Genomic DNA, 21,219 nt, shown 5'->3' with positions numbered 1-21,219 from the left:
CTTCATGAGTGAAGTCTCAGTTTCTTACATATTACCATTAAGTCCCATTGGTTTTCAAGCCAGCTAAGGGGACTTGTTTTCCCAGTGTCAGACCCCAGGGCCGAGGTACCTAATATGTGGCTTGAACCCTGCTCCTAAGGGATGATTCCTGAACCTATGATATCCCTCTCTTCTTGTGGGTTTCCCACTAAATGTGCAGGTCCCTACTACATCTCTACCCCCCTTCCTAGCAGACTCCATTTGGATCTTTCTTTATAGCCTTGGTTGTAGAAGAGCCATTCTGCTAGTCTTCAGGTCTATTTAAGTGAGAGGTTTTCTATATGTAGTTGTAGTTTTCATGTGTTCATGAGAGGAAGTGAGCTTTGCATCCTCCTACTCCACCTTCTTGTACTCACCTCCTAACTACCATTTAAAATGCTCATACATTTAAGAGTGATATGATATAAACTGGTAATTTTCTGAAGATACTTCAGCAAATTTTAAAAGTGGGGGCCTCTAAATATTGATAACTGTGAAAGTTGGTGTATGGGTATATTATTCCATTCTTTCTACTTTGTGTCTGTTTCAAAATTTCCATGATTAAAAGTTAAATGTATTGGGGCTTCCCTGGTGGCGCAGTGGTTGAGAGTCCGCCTGCCAATGCAGGAGAAACGGGTTTGTGCCCTGGTCCGGGAAGATACCACATGCTGCAGAGCAGCTAGGCCCATGCACCATGGCTGCTGAGCCTGCATGTCCAGAGCCTGTGCTCAGCAACGGGAGAGGCCACAACAGTGAGAGGCCTACGTACCACAAAAAAAAAAAAAAATTAAATGTATTTATTCATGTACACACATATTATAAATCTTCAAAAAATTGCATTATTTTGGAGATTGGGATTGACATATATACAATAATATGTATAAAATAGATAACTAATAAGAACCTGCTGTATAAAAATAATAAAATAATATTCAAAAATAGAAAATATTACATTAAGATTAAACATTGAAAGGGAAAGCTACTGTATAACACACAGGCACAGAAATGGAGAAAAAAGTGCATTTGGTATTAGTAAGTCATATATTTGTCATTGTAGAATTACCAAACTTCCTGTTTTCTTACAATTCAACAACCAAGTACTTTATAGGCCCTAAGAATGGAAGATATCCACAAGTAGAAGAACTGGTGTTATTTTTTTTATGAAGATATGTGCAAAATTCTTGCTGATCACACAGCAAGCAATGCAACTGAAAGCAGAGGAATCTTAAATTCCTCAGAATAAAGGAATTTCAAAGGAATGAGCAGTAGATTGTATGATCATTTCATACATCCTGCAAAAGAATTGTTATGGCATTATGTTATAGTTTAATTGGCAATATTTTTCTTAGTGGAATATAAAATTGTGGCACAGCCTACAATCTATGATGTCTTAGATTTAATGAAATATAGTAATACCTACTTCATGAGGCTACTGTAGGAATTTAATGAATACATGCCCATTAAGCTCTTATTTCAGTGCCTAGCATGAAGGAAGCACTCAATAAGCATTATTTAATATAACTACCATTTTAAGTGGCCACAATTTACTAGCACTTCATATTAACTGTAATACATATTAATATACCCACTTTAGAGATGAGAAAACCCTTTTATACTGATTAAATTATATGTCAAAGGTTGATAAATGGTTGAGAAGAATTTGAAAACTGTTAAAATCTGTATGACTCTAAAACCTATGATGTCCTTTACTTTTTCTTCACCATGTTTCTTACAGCATAAACCTGTATCTGTTTGAGGACAAAAGAAAGAAAGCTGTTTCTAAGTGGAATTCAATCAGTCACCAAGTATCTATTGCTTGATGGCCCCATATTTATGTTTTTGGCCCCATCTTTGGTGTCATAGGGTGACAGGTGTAAGAGAGCTCAACAAATCACATTAGAGTTTACTATCAAGTAGAGAAATGGACTTGAATTTAGAAAGAAACACCACTAAACTGTATGATACAGGGCACAAAATAATTTCAATTTAGAGTATTCTGTTACTGAATAACCTGCTGGGATAGGGTTTCAAAACAGCATTCTCACAGTCCTGTTCTCCTCCTTCCATAGCTATGGGTTGTGAACAATCTCATTTACTATCACCCCTGGGACAGGCTTTTAATCTCCCCCTTCTTGCCACCATCACCATGATACCAAAACCAGACAAAGATGTCACAAAAAAAGAAAACTACAGGCCAATATCACCAATGAACATAGGTGAAAAAATCCTCAAAAAATACTAGCAAACAGGATCCAACGGCACATTAGAAGGATCATGCACCATGATCATGAGGGGTTTATCCCAGGAATGCAAGGATTCTTCAATACACACAATCAATATGCAAACAAAATAATGTGATAAAACATGTTAACAAACTGAAGGAGAAAAAAACAAATGATCATCTCAATACATGCAGAAAAACCTCTCAACAAAATTCAACACCTATTTAGGATAAAAACCCACCATAAAGTAGGCATAGAGTGAACTAATGTCAACATATTAAAGGCCATACATAACAAAGCTACAGCCAACATCGTTCTCAATGGTGAAAAACTGAAACCATTTCCACTAAGATCAGGAACAAGACAAGGTTGCCCACTATCACCATCATTATTCATCATAGTTTTGGAGGCTTTAGCCACAGCAATAAGACAAGAAAAATAAATAAAAGGATCCCAAATCAGAAAAGAAGTAAAATTGTCACTGTTTGCAGGAAATAAAAAGAAGCAGGATACAACTACTCAGCATATACCCTGAGAAAACCATAATTCAAATAGAGTCATGTACCACAATGTTCATTGCAGCTCCATTTACAATAGCCAGGACATGGAAGTAACCTATGTGTTCATCGACAGATGAATGGGTATAGAAGATGTGGCATGTATATACAATGGAATATTACACAGCCATAAAAAGAAATGAAATTGAGTTATTTGTAGTGAGGTGGATTGACCTGGAGTCTGCCATACAGAGTGAATTAAGTCACAAAGAAAAAACAAATACCATACTCTAACACATATATAAGGAATGTAAAAAGAAAAGAAAAAGAAAAGATCACGAAGAGCCAGAGGCAAGACGGGAATACAGATGCAGACCTACTGGAGAATGGACTTGAGGATACGGGTAGGGGGAAGGGTAAGCTGGGACAAAGTGAGAGAGTGGCATGGACACTTATACACTTCTAAACATAAAATTGATGCTAGTGGGAAGCAGCTCCATAACACAGGGAGATCACCTCCGTGCTCTGTGACCACCTAGAGAGGTGGGATAGGGCAGGTGGAAGGGAGGGATATGAAAGCAGGAAATGATATGGGTATAAATGTATATGTATAACTGATACACTTTCTTATAAAGTAGAAACTAGCACACCATTGCAAAGCAATTATAACCCTATAAAGATGTTTTAAAAAAAAGAAAGAAAAGGAAACCATAAACAAGGAAAAAAGACAATGCACAGTATGGGAGAAAACATTTGCAAACAAAGGATTAATATCCAAAATATACAAGAAGCTCAGGAAGCCTAATATCAGTAAAAGCAAACAACCCAATCAAAAAATGGGTGGAATCTTTGTCTGGTTTTCATATGAGGGTGATGGTGGCCTCATGGAATGAATTTGGGAGTGTTCCTTCCTCCATAAATTTTTGGAAGAGTTTGAGAAGGACAGGTGTTAACTCTTCTCTAAATGTTTGATAGAATTCACCTGTGAAGCCATCTGGTCCTGGACTTCTTTTGTTTTGTTTTGTTTTGTTTTTGTTTTTTTTAAACGTCTTAATTGGAGTATGATTGCCTTACAATGGTGTGTTAGTTTCTGCTTTATAACAAAGTGAATCAGTTATACATATACATATATTCCCATATCTCTTCCCTCTTGCGTCTACCTCCCTCCGACCCTACATATCCCACCCTTCTATGACGTCACAAACCACCTAGCTAATCTCCCTGTGCTATGCAGCTATTTCCCACTAGCTATCTATTTTACATTTGGTAGTGTTTATAAGTCCATTCCACTCTCTCACTTTGTCACAGCTTCCGCTTCCCCCTCCACATATCCTCAAGTCCATGCTCTTGTAGGTCTCTGTCTTTATTCCCATCTTACCCCTAGGTTCTTCATGACTTTCTTTTTTTTCTTGGATTCCATATATATGTGTTAGCATATGTTTTTCCCTTTCTGACTTACTTCACTCTGTATGACAGACTCTGGGTCCATCCTCCTCACAACAAATAACTCAATTTCGTTTCTTTTTATGGCTGAGTAATATTTCATTGTACATATGTGTCACCACTTCTTTATCCATTCATCTGTTGATGAGCATGTATGTTGCTTCCAAGGCCTGGCTATTGTAAATAGAGCTGCAATGAACATTTTGGTTCATGACATTTTTTTTTTTTTTTTTGTGCGGTACACAGGCCTCTCACTGTTGTGGCCTCTCCCGTTGTGGAGTACAGGCTCCAGACACGCAGGCCCAGCAGCCATGGCTCAAAGGCCCAGCTGCTTCATGGCATGTGGGATCTTCCTGGACTGGGGCACAAACCCATGTCCCCTGCATCAGCAGGCGGACTCTCAACCACTGCGCCACGAGGGAAGCCTGATGACTCTTTTGAGTTATGGTTTCCTCAGGGTTTATGCCCAGTAGTGGAATTGATGCTTCGTATGGTAGCTCTATGTTTAGTTTTTTAAGGAACCTCAATACAGTTCTCCATAGTGGCTGTATCAGTTTACAGTCCTATCACCAGGGCAAGAGAGTCTGCTTTTCTCCAAACCCTCTCCAGCACTTATTGTTTCTAGATTTTTTGATGATGGCCATTCTGACCAGTGTGAGATGATATCTCATTGTAGTTTTGATTTGCATTTTTCTAGTGATTAATGATGTTGAGCATTCTTTCACGTGTTTGTTGTCAATCTAAGTATCTTCTTCAGAGAAATGTCTATTTAGGTCTTCTGTCCATTTTTGGATTGGGTTGTCTTTTTTTTATTATTGAGCTGCATGAGCTGCTTGTAAATTTTGGAGATGAATCCTTTGTCAGTGGCTTCATTTGCAAATATTTTCTCCCATTATAAGGGTTGTCTTTTCATCTTGCTTATGGTTTACTTTGCTGTGCAAAAGGTTGTAGGTCTCATTAGCTCCCATTTGTTTATATTTGTTTTTATTTCCATTTCTCTAGGAGGTGGGTCCAAAAGGATCTTGCTGTGATTTATGTCAAAGAGTGTTCTGCCTAGGTTTTCCTCTAAGATTTTGATAGTGTCTGGCATTACATTTAGGTCTTTAATCCATTTTGAGTTTATTTCTGTGTATGGTGTTAGGGTGTATTCTAACTTCATACTTTTACATGTAGCTGTCCAGTTTTCCCAGCACCACTTATTGAAGAGACTGTCTTTTCCCCACTGTATATTCTTGCCTCCTTTATCAAAGATAAGGTGATGATATGTGCATGGGTTTATCTCTGGGCTTTCTATCCTGTTCCATTGATCTATATTTCTGTTTTTGTGCCAGTACCATACTGTCTTGATCACTGTAGCTTTGTAGTATAGTCTGAAGTCAGGGAGCCTGATTCCTCCAGCTCCGTTTTTCATTCTCAAGATTGCTTTGGCTATTCGGGGTCTTTTGTTTTTCCAAACAAATTTTGAAATTTTTTGTTCTAGTTCTGTGAAAAATGCCAGTGGTAGTTTGATAGGGATTGCATTGAATCTGTAGATTGCTTTGGGTAGTAGAGTCATTTTCACAATGTTGATTCTTCCAATCCAGGAGCATGGTATATCTCTCCATCTATTTGTATCACCTTTAATTTCTTTCATCAGTGTCTTATAATTTTCTGCATACAGGTCTTTTGTCTCCTTAGGTAGGTTTATTCCTAGATATTTTATTCTTTTTGTTGCAATGGTAAATGGGAGTGTTTCCTTGATTTCATTTTCAGATTTTTCATCATTAGTGTACAGGAATGTCAGAGATTTCTGTACATTAATTTTGTATCCTGCTACTTTACCGAATTCATTGACTAGCTCTAGTAGTTTTCTGGTAGTATCTTTAGTATTCTCTATGTAGTGTAGCAAGTCATCTGCAGAGAGTAACAGCTTTACTTCTTCTTCTCCAATATGGATTCATTTTATTTCTTTTTATTCTGTGATTGCTGTGGCTAAACCTTCCAAAACTATGTTGAGTAAGAATGGTGAGAGTGGGCAACTTTGTCTTCTTCCTGGTCTTAGTGGGAATGGTTTCAGTTTTTCACCATTGATGATGATGTTGGCTGTGGATTTGTCATATAAGGCCTTTATTATGCTGAGGAAAGTTCCCTCTATGCTTACTTTCTGCAATGTTTTTATCATCAACCTGTGTTGAATTTTGTCAAAAGCTTTCTCTGCATGTATTGAGATGATCGTATGTTTTTTCCCCTTCAATTTGTTAATATGGTGTATCACGTTGATTAATTTGTGTATATTGAAGAATCCTTGCATTCCTAGACTAAAGCCCACTTGATCATAGTGTGTGATCCTTTTAATGTGCTGTTGGACTCCGTTTGCTAGTATTTTGTTGAGGATTTTTGCATCTATGTTCATCAGTGATATTGGCCTGTAGTTTTCTTTCTTTGTGATAAATTTGTCTGGTTTTGGTATCAGGGTGATGGTGGCCTCATACAATGCATCTGGGCGTGTTCCTCCTTCTGCTATATTTTGGAAGAGTGTGAGAATGATAGGTGTTAGCTCTTCTCTAAATGTGTGAGGGAATTCGCCTGTAAAGCCATCTAGTCCTGAGCTTTTGTTTGTTCGAAGATTTTCAATCACAGTTTCAATTTCAGTGGTTCCAATTTGTCTGTTCATATTTTCTATTTCTTCCTGATTCAGTCTCGGCAGGTTGTGCATTTCTAAGAATTTGTCCATTTCTTCCAGGTTGTCCATTTTATTGGCTTGTCGTTATCTCTCATGATCCTTTGTATTTCTGCATTGTCAGTTGTTACTTCTCCTTTTTCATTTCTAATTCTATTGATTTGAGTCTTCTCCCTTTTTTTCTTGATGAGTCTGGCTAATGGTTTATCAATTTTTTTATCTTCTTAAAGAACCATCTTTTAGTTTTATTGATCTTTGCTATCGTTTCCTTCATTTCTTTTTCATTTATTTCTGATCTGATCTTTATGATTTCTTTCCTTCTGCTAACTTTGGGGGTTTTTTGTTCTTCTTTCTCTAATTGCTTTAGGTGCAAGTTTAGATTCTTTATTCTAGATGTTTCCTGTTTCTTAAGGTAGGATTGTATTGCTTTAAGCTTCCCTCTTAGAATTTCTTTTGCTGCATCCCATAGGTTTTGGCTCATCTTGTCTCCATTGTCATTTGTTTCTAGGTATTTTTTGATTTCCTCTTTGATTTCTTCAGTGATCACTTCGTTAGTAAGAAGTTTATTGTTGAGCCTCCATGTGTTTGTATTTTTTACACATCTTTTCCTGTAATTGGTATCTAGTTTCATAACATTGTGGTCAGAAAAGATACTTGATACAATTTCAATGTTCTTAAATTTACCAAGGCTGGATTTGTGACCTAAGATATGATCTATCCTGGAGAATGTTCCATGAGCACTTGAGAAAAATGTGTATTCTGTTGTTTTTAGAAGGAATGTCCTATAAATATCAATTAAGTCCGTCTTGTTTAATGTATCATTTAAAACTTTTGATTCCTTATTTATTTTCATTTTGGATGATCTGTCCATTGGTGAATGTGGGGTGTTAAAGTCCCCTACTATGATAGTGTTACTGTTGACTTCCCCTTTTATGGCTGTTAGTATGTGCCTTATGTATTGAGGTGCTCCTATGTTGGGTGCATAAATATTTACAATTGTCATATCTTCTTCTTGGGTCAATCTCTTGATCATTATGTAGTGTCCTTCTTTGTCTCTTGTAATAGTCTTTATTTTAAATACTATTTTGTCTGATATGAGAATTGCTACACCAGCTTTCTTCTGATTTCCATTTGCATGGAATATCTTTTACCATCCCCTCACTTTCAGTTTGTTTGTGTCCATAGGTCCGACGTGGGTTTCTTGTATACAGCATATATATGGGTCTCATTTTTGTTTCCATTCAGTCAGTCTTTGTCTTTTGGTGGGAGCATTTAATCCATTTACATTTAAGGTAATTATCGATATGTATGTTTCTCTTCCTATTTTCTCAATTGTTTTGAGTTTGTTATTGTAGTTCTTTTCCTTCTCTTGTGTTTCTTCTGTAGAGAAGTTCCTTTTGCACTTGTTGTAAAGCTGGTTTCGTGGTGCTGAACTCTCAGTTTTTGCTTGTCTGTAAAGATTTTAATTTCCCCAACAAATCTGAAAGAGATCCTTGGTGGGTAGAGTAATCTTAGTTGAATGTTTTTCTCCTTCATCACTTTAAATATGTCCTACCACTCCCTTCTGGCTTGAAGAATTTCTGCTGAAAGATCAGCTGTTAACCTTATGGGGATTCCCTTGTGTGTTATTTGTTGTTTTTCCCTTGTGCTTTTAATATGTTTACTTTGTATTTAATTTTTGATAGTTTGATTAATATGTTTCTTGGTGTGTTTCTCCATGGATTTATCCTGTATGGGACTCTCTGTGCTTCCTGGACTTGAATAACTATTTCCTTTCCCATATTAGGTAAGTTTTCATCTATAATCTCTTCAAATATTTTCTCAGTCCCTTTCTCTTCCTCTTCTTCTTCTATACTTTGAATGTTGTTGCGTTTAATATTGTCCCAGAAGTCTCTGAGACTGTCCTCAGTTCTTTTAATTCTTTTTTTTTTCTTTATTCTGCTCTGCAGTAGTTATTTCCACTATATTATGTTCCAGGTCACTTATCCGTTCTTCTTCCTCAGGTATTCTGCTATTGATCCCTTCTAGAGTATTTTTAAATTTAATTTATTGTGTTGTTCATCATTGCTTGCTTCCTCTTTAGTTCTTCTAGGTCCTTGTTAAATATTTCTTGCATCTTCTCTATTTTATTTCCAAGATTTTGGATCATCCTTACTATCATTATTCTGAATTCTTTTTCAGGTAGACTGCCTACTTCCTCTTCATTTGTTAGGTCTGCTGTGTTTTTACCTTGCTCCTTCATCTGCTGTGTGTTTTTCTGTGTTTTCATTTTGCTTATCTTACTGTGTTTGGGGTCTCCGTTTCTCAGGCTGCAGGTTCGAAGTTCCTGTTGTTTTTGGTGTCTGTCCCCAGTGGCTAAGTTTGGTTCAGTGGGTTATGTATATTTCTTGGTGGAGGGAACTAGTGCGTGTGTTCTGGTGGATGAAGCTGGATATTTTCTTTCTTGTTGGCAGGTCTACTTCTGGTGGTGTGTTTTGGGATGTCTGTGGCCTTATTATGATTTTAGGCAGCATCACTGCTAATGGATGGGGCTGTTTTCCTGTCTTGCTAGTTGTTTGGCATATGGTGTCCAGCACTGTATCTTTCTGGTCGTTGCATGAAGCTGGGTGTTTGTGTTGAAATGGAGATCTCTGAGAGATTTTCGCTGTTTAATATTATGTGGAGCTGGAAGTCTCTTGTGGACCAGTGTCCTGAAGTTGGCTCTCACACCTCAGTGGCACAGCCCTGATGCCTGGCTGGAGCACCAAGAGACTGTACTCCACGTGGCTCAGAATAAAAGGGAGGAAAAAAAGAAGGAAAGAAAGAAAGAAAGAGAGAAAGAGGATAAAATAAAATAAAGTAAGGTAAAATAAAATAAAGTTATTAAAATAAAAAATAAATATTAAGAAAAAAACTTACAAAATCAGAAAAAAAAGATGGAAAGAACTCTAGGATAAATGGTGAAAGCAAAGCTATACAGAGAAAATCTCACAGAGAAGCATACACATACACACTCACCAAAAGAGGAAAAGGGGAAAAAATAATCTATCTTGCCCCCAAAGTCCACCTACTCAAAATTGGGATGATTCATTGTCTCTTTAGTTATTCCACAGATGTAGGTCATATCAAGTTGATTTTGAAGCTTTAATCCGCTGCTTCTGAGGCTGCTGGGAGAAATTTCTCTTTCTCTTCTTTGTTCACACAGCTCCTGGGGTTCAGGTTTGGATTTGGCCCTGCCTCTTTGTGTAGGTCGCCTGAGGGCGCCTGTTCTTCCCTCAGACAGGAGAGGGTTAAAGGAGCTGCTGATTCGGGGCCTCTGGCTCACTCAGGCTGGGGGGAGGGAGAAGTATGGATGCGGGGTGAGCCTGTGGTGGCAGAGGCTGGCTTGAAGTTGCAGCAGCCTGAGCCGTGCCATGCGTTCTCCTAGGGCAGTTGTCCCTGGGTCACGGGACCCTGGCAATGGCGGGCTGCATAGGCTCCCAGAAGGGGAGGAGGGGATAGTTACCTGTGCTCACATACAGGCTCTTGGTGGCTGCAGCAGCAGCCTTAGTGTCTCATGCCCACCTCTGGGATCTGGTGTGGTAGACACGGCTCATTCCCGTCTCTGGAGCTCCTTTCAGCAGTTGTCTTAATCCTCTCTCCTTGTGCACCAGGAAACAAAGAGGCAATAAAAGTGTCTTGTCTCTTCGGCAGCTCCAGGCTTTTCCCGGACCCCCTCCTGACTAGCCGTGGAACAATAACCCCTTCAGGCTGCATTCATGCCACCAAACCCTGTCGTCTGCCTGGGATCTAATCTCCGAAGACCAAGCCTCAGCTCCCAATCCCTGCCTGTCCCGGCAGCTGAGCAGAGAAGCCTCTTGTGCTGGTGAGTGCTTGTTGGCACCGATCCTCTGTGTAGGAATCTCTCTGCTTTGCCCTCCACACCCCTCTTGCTGCACTCTCCTCTGTGACTCGGAAGCTTTCCCCTCTGCCACCCGCAGTCTCTGCCCGTGAAGGGGCTTCCTAGTGTGTGGAAACCTTTCCTCCTTCACAGTTCCCTCCCACTGGTGCAGGTTCCATCTCTATTCTTTTGTCTCTGATTTTTTCTTTTTTCTTTTGCCCTTCCCAGGTACGTGGGGGAGTTTCTTGCCTTTTAGGAGGCTTGAGGTCTTCTGCCAGCATTCAGTGGGTGTTCCATAGGAGCAGTTCCACGTGTAGATGTATTGCTGATGTATCTGTGGGGAGGAAGGTAATCTCCACATCCTACTATTTCACCATCTTCTACTGTCTCTGGCTTTTGTTTGTTGGTAGAATTTTAATCACAGTTTCAATGTCATTACTTGTGATTTGTCTGTTCATATTTTCTGTTTCCTCCTGGTTCAGTCTTGGAATGTTATAAATTTCTAAGAATTTGTCCATTTCTTCCAGGTTGTCCATTTTATTGGCATAGAGTTGCTTGTAGTAGTCTCTTAGGATGCTTTTCATTTCTGTGGGCTCTGTTGTAATTTCTCCTTTTTCATTTCTAATTTTATTGATTTGAGTACTCTCCCTCTTTTTCTTGATGAGTCTGGGTAATGCTTTATCAATTTTGTTTATCTTCTCAAAGAACCAGCTTTTAGTTTTATTGATCTTTGTTATTGGTTTTTTTTGTTTCTATTTCATTTATTTCTGCTCTGACCTTGATGATTTGTTTCCTTCTGCTAACTTTGGGTTGTGTTTGTTCTTCTTTCTCTAGTTCCTTTAGGTGTAAGGTTAGATTGTTTACTTGAGATTTTTCTTGTTTCTTGAGGTAGGCTTGTATAGCTATAACCTTCCGTCGTAGACCTGCTTTTGCTGCATTCCATAGGTTTTGGATCGTCGTGTTTTCATTGTCATTTGTCTCTAGGTATTTTCTGATTTCCTCTTTGATTTCTTCAGTGATCTCTTGGATATTTAGTAATGTATTGTTTAGCCTCCATGTGTTTGTGTTTTTTACGTTTTCTTCCCTTGTAATTCATTTCTAATCTCATACCATTGTGGTCACAAAAGATCCTTGATATGATTTCAATTTTCTTAAATGTACTGAGGCTTGATTTGTGACCGAAGATGTGATCTATGGAGAATGTTCCATGCACACTTGAGAAGAAAGTGTAATCTGCTGCTTTTGGTTGGAATGACCTATAAATATCAATTAAATCTATCTGGTGTATTATGTAATGTAAAGCTTTTTTTCTTATTTATTTTCATTTTAGATGATCTGTCCATTGGTGTAAGTGAGGTATTAAAATCCCTCACTATTTTTGTGTTACTTATGAGCTCCTCTTTTATAGCTGCTAGCAGTTGCCTTATATGTTGAGGTGCTCCTATGTTGGGTGCATATATATTTATAATTGTTATATCTTCTTCTTGGATTGATACCCTGATCATTATGTAGTGTCCTTCCTTGTCTTTTCTGACATTCTTTATTATAATGTCTATTTTATCTGATATGAGTATACCTACTCCAGCTTTCTTATGATTTCCATTTGAATGGAACACCTTTTTCCATCTCCTCACTTTCAGTCTGTGTGTTTACCTAGGTCTGAAGTGGGTCTCTAGTAGACAGCACATATATGGGTCTTGTTTTTGTATCCATTCAGCAGGCTGGTGTCTTTTGCTTGGAGCATTTACTCCATTCACGTTTAGGGTAATTATCAGTATGTATGTTACTATTACCTTTTTCCTAATTGTTTTGGGTTTGTTTTTATACGTCCTTTTCTTCTCTTGTGTTTCCCACTTAGAGAAGTTGCTTTAGCATTTGTTGTAGATCTGGTTTGGTGGTGCTGTATTCGCTTAGCTTTTGCTTGTCTATAAAACTTTTGATTTCTCCTTTGAATCTGAATGAGATCCTTGCCGGGTAGGGTAATCTTGGTTGTAGTTTCTTCCCTTTCATCACTTGAAGTATATCATGCCACTCCCTTCTGGCTTGTAGAGTTTCTGCTGAGAAATCAGCTGTTAACCTTATGGGAGTTCCCTTGTATGTTATTTCTCATTTTTCCCTTGCTGCTTTCAATAATTGTTCATTGTCTTTAATTTTTGCCAATTTAATTACTATGTTTCTTGGCATGTTTCTCCTTGCATTTATCCTGTATGGGACTCTCCATGCTTTCTGGACTTGGGTGCCTATTTCCTTTCCCATGTTAGGGAAGTTTTTGACTATAGTATATGCTATTATACATAAAGAATCCTAAAAAAATGCCACCAGAAATGTACTAGAGCTAATAAATGAATTTGGTAAAGTTGCAGGATACAAAATTAATGCACAGAAATCTCTTGCATTCCTACATATTAATGATGAAAATTCTGAAAGAGAAATTAAGGAAACACTCTCATTTACCATTTCAACAAAAAGAATAATACACCTAGGAATAAACCTACCCAGGGAGACAAAAGACCTGTATGCAGAAAACTATAAGACAGTGATGAAAGAAATTAAACGTGATACTAACAGATGGAGAGATATACCATGTTCTTGGATTGGAAGAATCAATATTGTGAAAATGACTATACTCCTCAAAGCAATCTACAGACTCAATGCAATCCCTATCAAATTATCAACTGAATTTTTTACGGAAATAGAACAAATCATCTTAAAATTTGTATGGAGGCACAAAAAACCCAGAATAGCCAAAGCAGTCTTGAGGGAAAATATCGGAGCTGGACAAATCAGACTCCCGGTCTTCAGACTATACTACAAATGTACAGTAATCAACACAACCTGGTACTGTCACAAAAACAGAAACATAGATCAATGAAACAAGATAGAAAGCCCAGAGAAAAACCACACACCTATGGTCAACTAATCTATGACTACAGAGGTAAAGATATACAATGGAGAAAAGACAGTCACTTCAATAAGTGGTGCTGGGAAAATTGGACAGCTTCACGTAAAAGAATGAAATTAGAACACTCCCTAACACCATACACAAAAATAAATTCCAAATTTATTGAAGACCTAAATGTAAGATGGGACAATAAAAAACTCTTAAGGGAAAACATAGGAAGAATGCTCTTTGACATAAATCACAACAAGATCTTTTTTGATCCACCTCCTAGAGTAATGAAAATAAAAACAAAAATAAAAAAACGGGGGCTTCCATGGTGGCGTAGTGGTTGAGAGTCTGCCTGCCAATGCAGGGGACATGGGTTTGTGTCCTGGTCCGGGAAGATCCCACATGCTGTGGAGTGGCTAGGCCCATGAGCCATGGCTGCTGAGCCTGTGCGTCCGGAGCCTGTGCACCACAACTGTGAGAGTCCCATGTACTGCAAAAAAAAAAAAAAAAAAATGCACATAATGAAACTTCAAAGCTTTTGCACAGCAAAGGAAACCATAGACAAGACGAAAAGACAACCCTCAGAATGGGAGAAAATATTTGCAAACGAATGAAAAGGACAAAGGATTAATCTCCAATATATATAGACAGCTCATGCAGCTCAATATTAAAGAAGAAAACAACTGAATCTAAAAATGGCAGAAGACCTAAATAGGAATTTCTCCAAAGAAGACAGATAGATGGCCAAGAAGCACATGAAAAGCTGCTCAACATCACTATTCATTAGAGAAATGCAAATCAAAACTACAATGAGGTATCATCTCACACAAGTTAGAATGTTCACCATTAGAAAATCTACAAACAACAAATGTTGGAGAGGGTGTGGAGAAAAGGGAACCCTCTTGCACTGTTGGTGGGAATGTAAATTGATACAGCCACCATGGAGAACAGTATGCACTTCCTTAAAAAACTAAAAATAGAATTAACATATGATGCAGCAATTTCACTACTGAGCCTATTCACAGAGAAAACCATAATTCAAAAAGACACATGCATCCCAATGTTCATTGCAGCACTGTTTACAATAGCCAGGTCATGGAAGCAACCTAAATGCCCATCAACAGACAAGTGGATAGAGAAGTTGTGGCATATATATATATATAATGGAATATTACTCAACCATAAAAAGGAACGAAATTGAGTCATATGTTGAGACATGCATGGATCTAGAGACTGTCTTACAGAGTTAAGTAAGTCAGAAAGAGAAAAACAAATACCATATATTAATGCATGTATGTGGAACCTAGAAAAATGGTATAGATGAACCAGTTTTCAGGGCAGATGTTGAGACACAGGTGTAGAGAACAAATGTATGGACACCAATGGGAGAAAATTGCGGTGGGTTGGGGATGGTGGTGTGCTGAATTGGGCGAATGGGATTTACATGTACACACTGATGTGTATAAAATTGATGACTAATCAGAACATGCAGTATAAACAAACAAACAAACAAAACAACTAATACTAAACTTTCTTTGGGTTGTTTTTATGGAAATATGTTAATATAAATGTTTCAGACATTACATGGAATATCTAAAAATCTTATATGTTCTGCTATAATGTTATAAGTCACAATTCTAGTTATTACTTTAAAATGTATATCTCAGAAATAACTAAATTTCCTTGTCAATTGCATTATTATGAACTTTCATGAAATCTTTAAGCGTGGTCATTTTTAAGTCTTTTGTCATTTACAGACAGTTCTGGGTGTACTCTGATGTTTTTGCAAATATGTTCCTATAAAAGGATTTCATCTTCAAGGAATTCATGTCAAAGACTCTGACAAGTACAGGTTTCTGGTAACTGACTATACTGCTGAACTGAATGAATAAGCATTTTCATAACTCAAATGGGAAACTGATGAACTCATAAAAGTGCTAAAAAAAAGATCAAGATGAAAAGAAAATTAATTACATGAGACTGAGTGAACTGATGCGGATGATTATAATTTTGTGACTTTCTGTTTGAATTTAAAAAAGTGAGGGGACTTCCCTGGTGGGGCAGTGGTTAAGAATCTGCCTTCCAATGCAGGGGACATGGGTTCAAGCCCTGGTCCATGAAGATCCCACATGCTGCAGAGCAACTAAGCCTGTGCATCACAACTACTGAGTCTGCACTCTAGAGCACACGAGCCACAACGACTGAAGCTCACGCACCTACAGCCCATTCTCTGCACCAAGAGAAGCCACCACAATGAGAACCCTGCACACCACAACGAAGAGTAGCCCCCACTTTCCACAACTAGAGAATGCTCGCATGCGGCAACAAAGACCCAACACATCCAAAAATAAATAAATAAATTTATTAAAAAATATTTTCTTCCTTTTGCCCTTTACAAAATTTAAAGTAACTTACTGTATTTTATGTATCTTTAAAAGAATACATAAAATAAATAAATGTAAATATCTAAAAAAGAATAGTTGGAAGATGATGTGGCACATATATACAATGGAATATTACTCAGGCATAAAAAGAAACGAAATTGAGTTATTTGTAGTGAAGTGCATGGGACTAGTGTCTGTCATACAGAATGAAGTATGTCAGAAAGAGAAAAACAAATACCATATGCTGACACATATGTATGGAACCTAAAAAAAAAAAAGCTTATGAAGAAATTAGGGGCAGGACAGGAATAAAGACACAGATGTAAAGAATGGACTTGAGGACACAGGGAGGAAGAAGGGTAAGTTGGGATGAAGTGAGAGAGTGCCATGGACTTATATATACTACCAAATGTAAAGTAGATAGCTAGTGGGAAGCAGCCGCATAGCACAGGTAGATCAGCTTGGTGTTTTGTGACCACTTAGAGGGGTGGGATAGGGAGGGTTGAGAGGGAGACCTAAGACAGAGGAGATATGGGGATATATGTATGTGTAAAGCTGATTCATGTTTTTATAAAGCAGAAACTAACACACCATTGTAAAGCAATTATACTCCAGTAAATATGTTTTTTAAAAAAGTAAGACCTAAATAGACATTTCTCCAAAGAAGACATACAGGTGGCCAAGTGGCACATGGAAAGATGCTCAACATCACTAATTATTAGAGAAATGCAAATCAAAGCTCCAATGAATTATCACCTCACACCAGTTAGAATGGGCATCTTAAGAAAATCTACAAACAATAAGTGCTGGAGAGGATGTGGAGAAGAGGGAACACTCCTGCAGTGCTGGTGGGAATGTAAATTGATACTGGCGCTATGGAGAATAGTATGGATGTTCCTTATGAAACTGAAAATAGAATTACTATACAACTCAGCAGTCCCACTTCTAGGCATATACCCTAAGAGAATCATAATTTAAAAAGAGTCATGTACCACAATGCTCACTGCAGCACTATTTACAATAGCCAGAATATGGATACAACCTAAGTGTCCATCAACTGATCAATGGATAAAGAAGATGTGGCACATATATAAATTGGAATATTAGTCAGCCATAAAATGAAACAAAATTGAGTTATTTGTAATGAGGTGGATGGACTGAGAGACTGTCATACTGAGTGCAGTTAGTCAGAAAGAGAAAAACAAATACAGTATGTTATCACATATATATGGAATCTAAAAAAAAAAAAAGCTTTTGAAGAACCTATGGGCAGGACAGGAATAAAGATGCAGACATAGAGAATGGACTTGAGGACATGGGGTGAGAATGGTAATCTGGGACGAAGTGAGACAGTAACATTGACATATATACACTAACAAATGTAAAATAGATAGCTAGTGGGAAGCAGCCTCATAGAACAGGGAAATCAGCTCAGTGATTTGTGACCACCTAGAGGGTTGCGATTGGGAGGGTGGGTGGGATACACAAGAGGGAGGAGAATATGGGGATATATATACATATGTATAGCTGATTCACATTCTTATACAGCAGAAACTGCACCAAGATTTTAAAGCAATTATACTTCAATAAAGATGTTTAAAAAAAAGAGACACAGGCACCCCCATATTCATTGCAGCAAGATTTACAAGAGCAACCTAAATGTCCATTGACAGACAAAAGGATAAAGAAGATGTGGTACATATATACAATGGAATATTACTCAGCCATAAAAAGGAACAAAATTGGGTCATTTGTAGAGACGTGGATGGATCTAGAGACTCTCACACAGAGTGAAGTAAGTCAGAAAGAGAAAAGCAAATATCATATATTAATGCATATATGTGGAAACTAGTAAAATGATACAAATTTACCAGTTTGCAAGGCTGAAATGGAGACTCAGATCCAGAGAACAAACATATGGACACCAAGAGAGGACGTGGAGGTAAGGTGAATTGAGAGATTGGGACTGACATATATACTCTAATACGTATAAAATAGATAACTAATGAGAACCTGCTATATAGCACAGGGAATTCTACTTCACTACACTCTACAGTAGAAACAAAAACAACATTGTAAAACAACTATACCCCCAAAATAATAATTTTTTAAAGCCATAATAAATGCACAAACTTTGATCCAAAAAGTACCACTCCTAGGCATTTTCCATAAAGAAGAAGTAGACAAGTATTCAACAACGTATTGTTATTTTTCATAAAATTGAAAACCTAATTGTGTTTTTAAACCTTACAAGGTTAATGTATTAATGTTATAATAAAAACTTTTAAATGATTCACCTTTTTAAAAAGCAGAAACTAACAAACCATTGTAAAGCAATTATACTCAAATGAAGATGTTAAATAAATAAGTAAATAAATAAAACTTAAGTACATCTTAGCACACTCAGGCAATGGAATAGTATGGAGTCATTAAAAATGATATAATCCAGTTGTTTTCAAGCACAGGATATATAATGGAAACATGAATGGAACTTTTTGCAAGGTGCATAGATCATTTACCTGTACATTACCCTATGGAGAATTGTTGATATATCTATCAGTGAATATATATTTATTGGCATGAAAGGTGTTTATGATATATTATCTGGTAAATTAGTAGATATAATATAGTGTATTCAATAGTATTTCTTTTTTTTTTTTTTTTTTGTGGTACACGGGCCTCTCACTGTTGTGGCCTCTCCCGTTGCGGAGCACAGTCGCCAGACACGCAGGATCAGAGGCCATGGCTCACAGGCCTAGCCGCTCAACAGCATGTGTGATCTTCCTGGACCAGGGCATGAACCCGTATCCCCTGCATTGGCAGGTGGACTCTCAACCACTGTGCCACCAGGGAAGCCCAACAGTATTTCATTTTTAAAAATATTTCTCTAATGAAAGCATTTGGTTCTGGTTGGGACTATTAGTCATGATGCCCTACTCCTCAATCAATAACTCCTGATTGTATAGGGATGAACATATATCCAGAGTTGACCCATCATCCAACTATACTTTTCTAATTAGAGCTAAAGGGGAAGAGTTTCCTTTTTCTTTGTGGTTATGAAGGTAGAAATATGAAAGCCATAGTTGCCAGTGATCAAATGTAGACTTCCTATATAGCTAATTAAATTTGATCTTAAGGTCTCCTCGTTTGTAAAACCCATTCCAAAACTTTGAAAACAATGTTTTCACCTTATTCTACTTTGTGTAAAATTTGCAAAAGTTAGACATTTTTGTATTCTTTTCCTCAGAGATGGACTCCCAAATCATGTGAACTTCATGATCCACAAAACCTCATCCTTCCCTGGCCTGTGTGTATAATATTAGATTGGTAAGAAGTAGCCTAAAAAATGAAAGAATGCTCAACATCATTAATCATTAGAGAAATGCAAATCAAAATTACAATGAGATATCATCTCACACCAGTCAGAATGGCCATCATCAAAAAATCTAGAAACAATAAATGCTGGAGAGGGTGTGGAGAAAAGGGAACACTCTTGCACTGCTGGTGGGAATGTGAATTGGTACAGCCACTATGGAGAACAGTATGGAGGTTCCTTAAAAAACTAAAAATAGAACTACCATATGACCCAGCAATCCCACTATTGGGCGTATACCCTGAGAAAACCATAATTCAAAAAGAGTCATGTACCAAAATGTTCATTGCAGCTCTATTTACAATAGCCCTGAGATGGAAACAACCTAAGTGTCCATCATCAGATGAATGGATAAAGAAGATGTGGCACATATATACAGTGGAATATTACTCAGCCATAAAAAGAAATGAAATTGAGCTATTTGTAATGAGGCGGATGGACCTAGAGTCTGTCATACAGAGTGAAGTAAGACAGAAAGAGAAAGACAAATACCATATGTTACAACATATATATGGAATCTAAGAAAAAAAATGTCTTGAAGAACCTAGTGGTAAGACAGGAATAAAGACACAGACTTATTAGAGAATGGACTTGATGATATGGGGAGGGGGAAGGGTAAGCTGTGACAAAGCGAGAGAGTGGCATGGACATATATACACTACCAAACATAAAATAGATAGCTAGTGGGAGGCAGCCACATAGCATGAGGAGATCAGCTCGGTGCTTTGTGACCACCTGGAGGGGTGGGATAGGGAGGGTGCGAGGGAGGGAGATGCAAGAGGAAGGAGATATGGGAACATATGTATATGTGTGACTGATTCACTTTGTTGTTTAGCAGAAGATAACACACCATTGTAAAGCAATTATACTCCAATAGAGATTAAAAAAAAAAAGGACGTCAACATGTACAACACTGATGCTGTCCAGGGACCCCCAAGGGTCCACAATTCCCTTTCAGGAGGGCCATGAGTTAAAACCAATTTTTGAAATATTTCTCAAATGTTATTGGTCTCCTTCACTCTCATTCTCTTAGCAATATATAGTGGTGTTTTCCAAAATCTATAAGATATGTAATGATGTCATATTCCTGACAGCTAATATAATGCATGCTTGTGTATTATTTTTACTAAACAGATTTACTGAGGTTTAGGTGGCATATAATAAATTGCACATATTTCAAGTGTACAGTTTGATTAGCCTTGACATATACATACACCTGTGAAACTGCAATCAAGATAAGGAATATATTCATCAGCCCTAAGTTTCCCCATGTCCTTTATATATATCTATATCTATATATCTATATATCTATATATAGATATAGATATAGATATAACAATCACTTTATACATATAACAATCACTTTGCTGTACACCTGAAACATTGTAAATAAACTATACTACAAGTTAAAAAAGAAAACCTTTGCCAAACTCAGTGACACTGAGATTGCTTCAACTAGAAGATTTGTCATTTTAGTTCTTCCCTTTAGATTTAAGATCTCTAGAGTTAATGTTTGTATATGGTATGACATAAAGAATAAGGTTTGTAAACAGTTGTGGGCTCTTCACACCAGGTGCAAAGTCTGGCCCAAGTCCCCACCTGTCTCCAGCAGAAGCCAGGTAAGGCCAATCACACCAGGAGTGCCAGACTCCTTCGAGTCCCAGGGCTTTCAAGGCAGCTATTAACCTGGGTCTCAGACAGAACTGATTTCCACAACAAAAAGGAGGTAGCAGAGGTGGAAGATTGAGGGATGAAAGCCATGTGGCTGACAGGATCTTGGTGATCTGGATGGGTGTCGGGCCTGTGCCTCTGAGATGGGAGAGCTGAGTTTAGGATATTGGTCCACCAAAGACCTCCCAGTTCCACATAATATC

General features: G+C 37.7%; 1 protein-coding gene across 6 annotated transcripts in view; it reads right to left on the bottom strand.

Moving 5' to 3' along the window:
* The window catches only part of KLF8 (KLF transcription factor 8), a 314,604-nt gene that overhangs the window by 219,524 nt on the left and 73,861 nt on the right, over window positions 1–21,219 (bottom strand). Inside the window, exon 3 of one of the 6 annotated variants that reach the window (XR_014292510.1) lies at window positions 13,742–14,078. The exons of the other annotated variants lie outside the window; for them this stretch is intronic. The gene's annotated coding sequence lies outside the window, so the exon portion shown is untranslated. Of the gene's footprint in view, window positions 1–13,741; window positions 14,079–21,219 lie in introns of those variants that run through there. 6 annotated transcript variants of the gene reach the window in all.

Source organism: Mesoplodon mirus (genome assembly GCF_964341445.2).
Source record: "Mesoplodon mirus genome assembly, chromosome: X".
Taxonomy (NCBI): domain Eukaryota; kingdom Metazoa; phylum Chordata; class Mammalia; order Artiodactyla; family Ziphiidae; genus Mesoplodon; species Mesoplodon mirus.
Note: the sequence above shows the minus strand (reverse complement) of the source record. Positions and strands in the feature narration are given on the sequence as shown.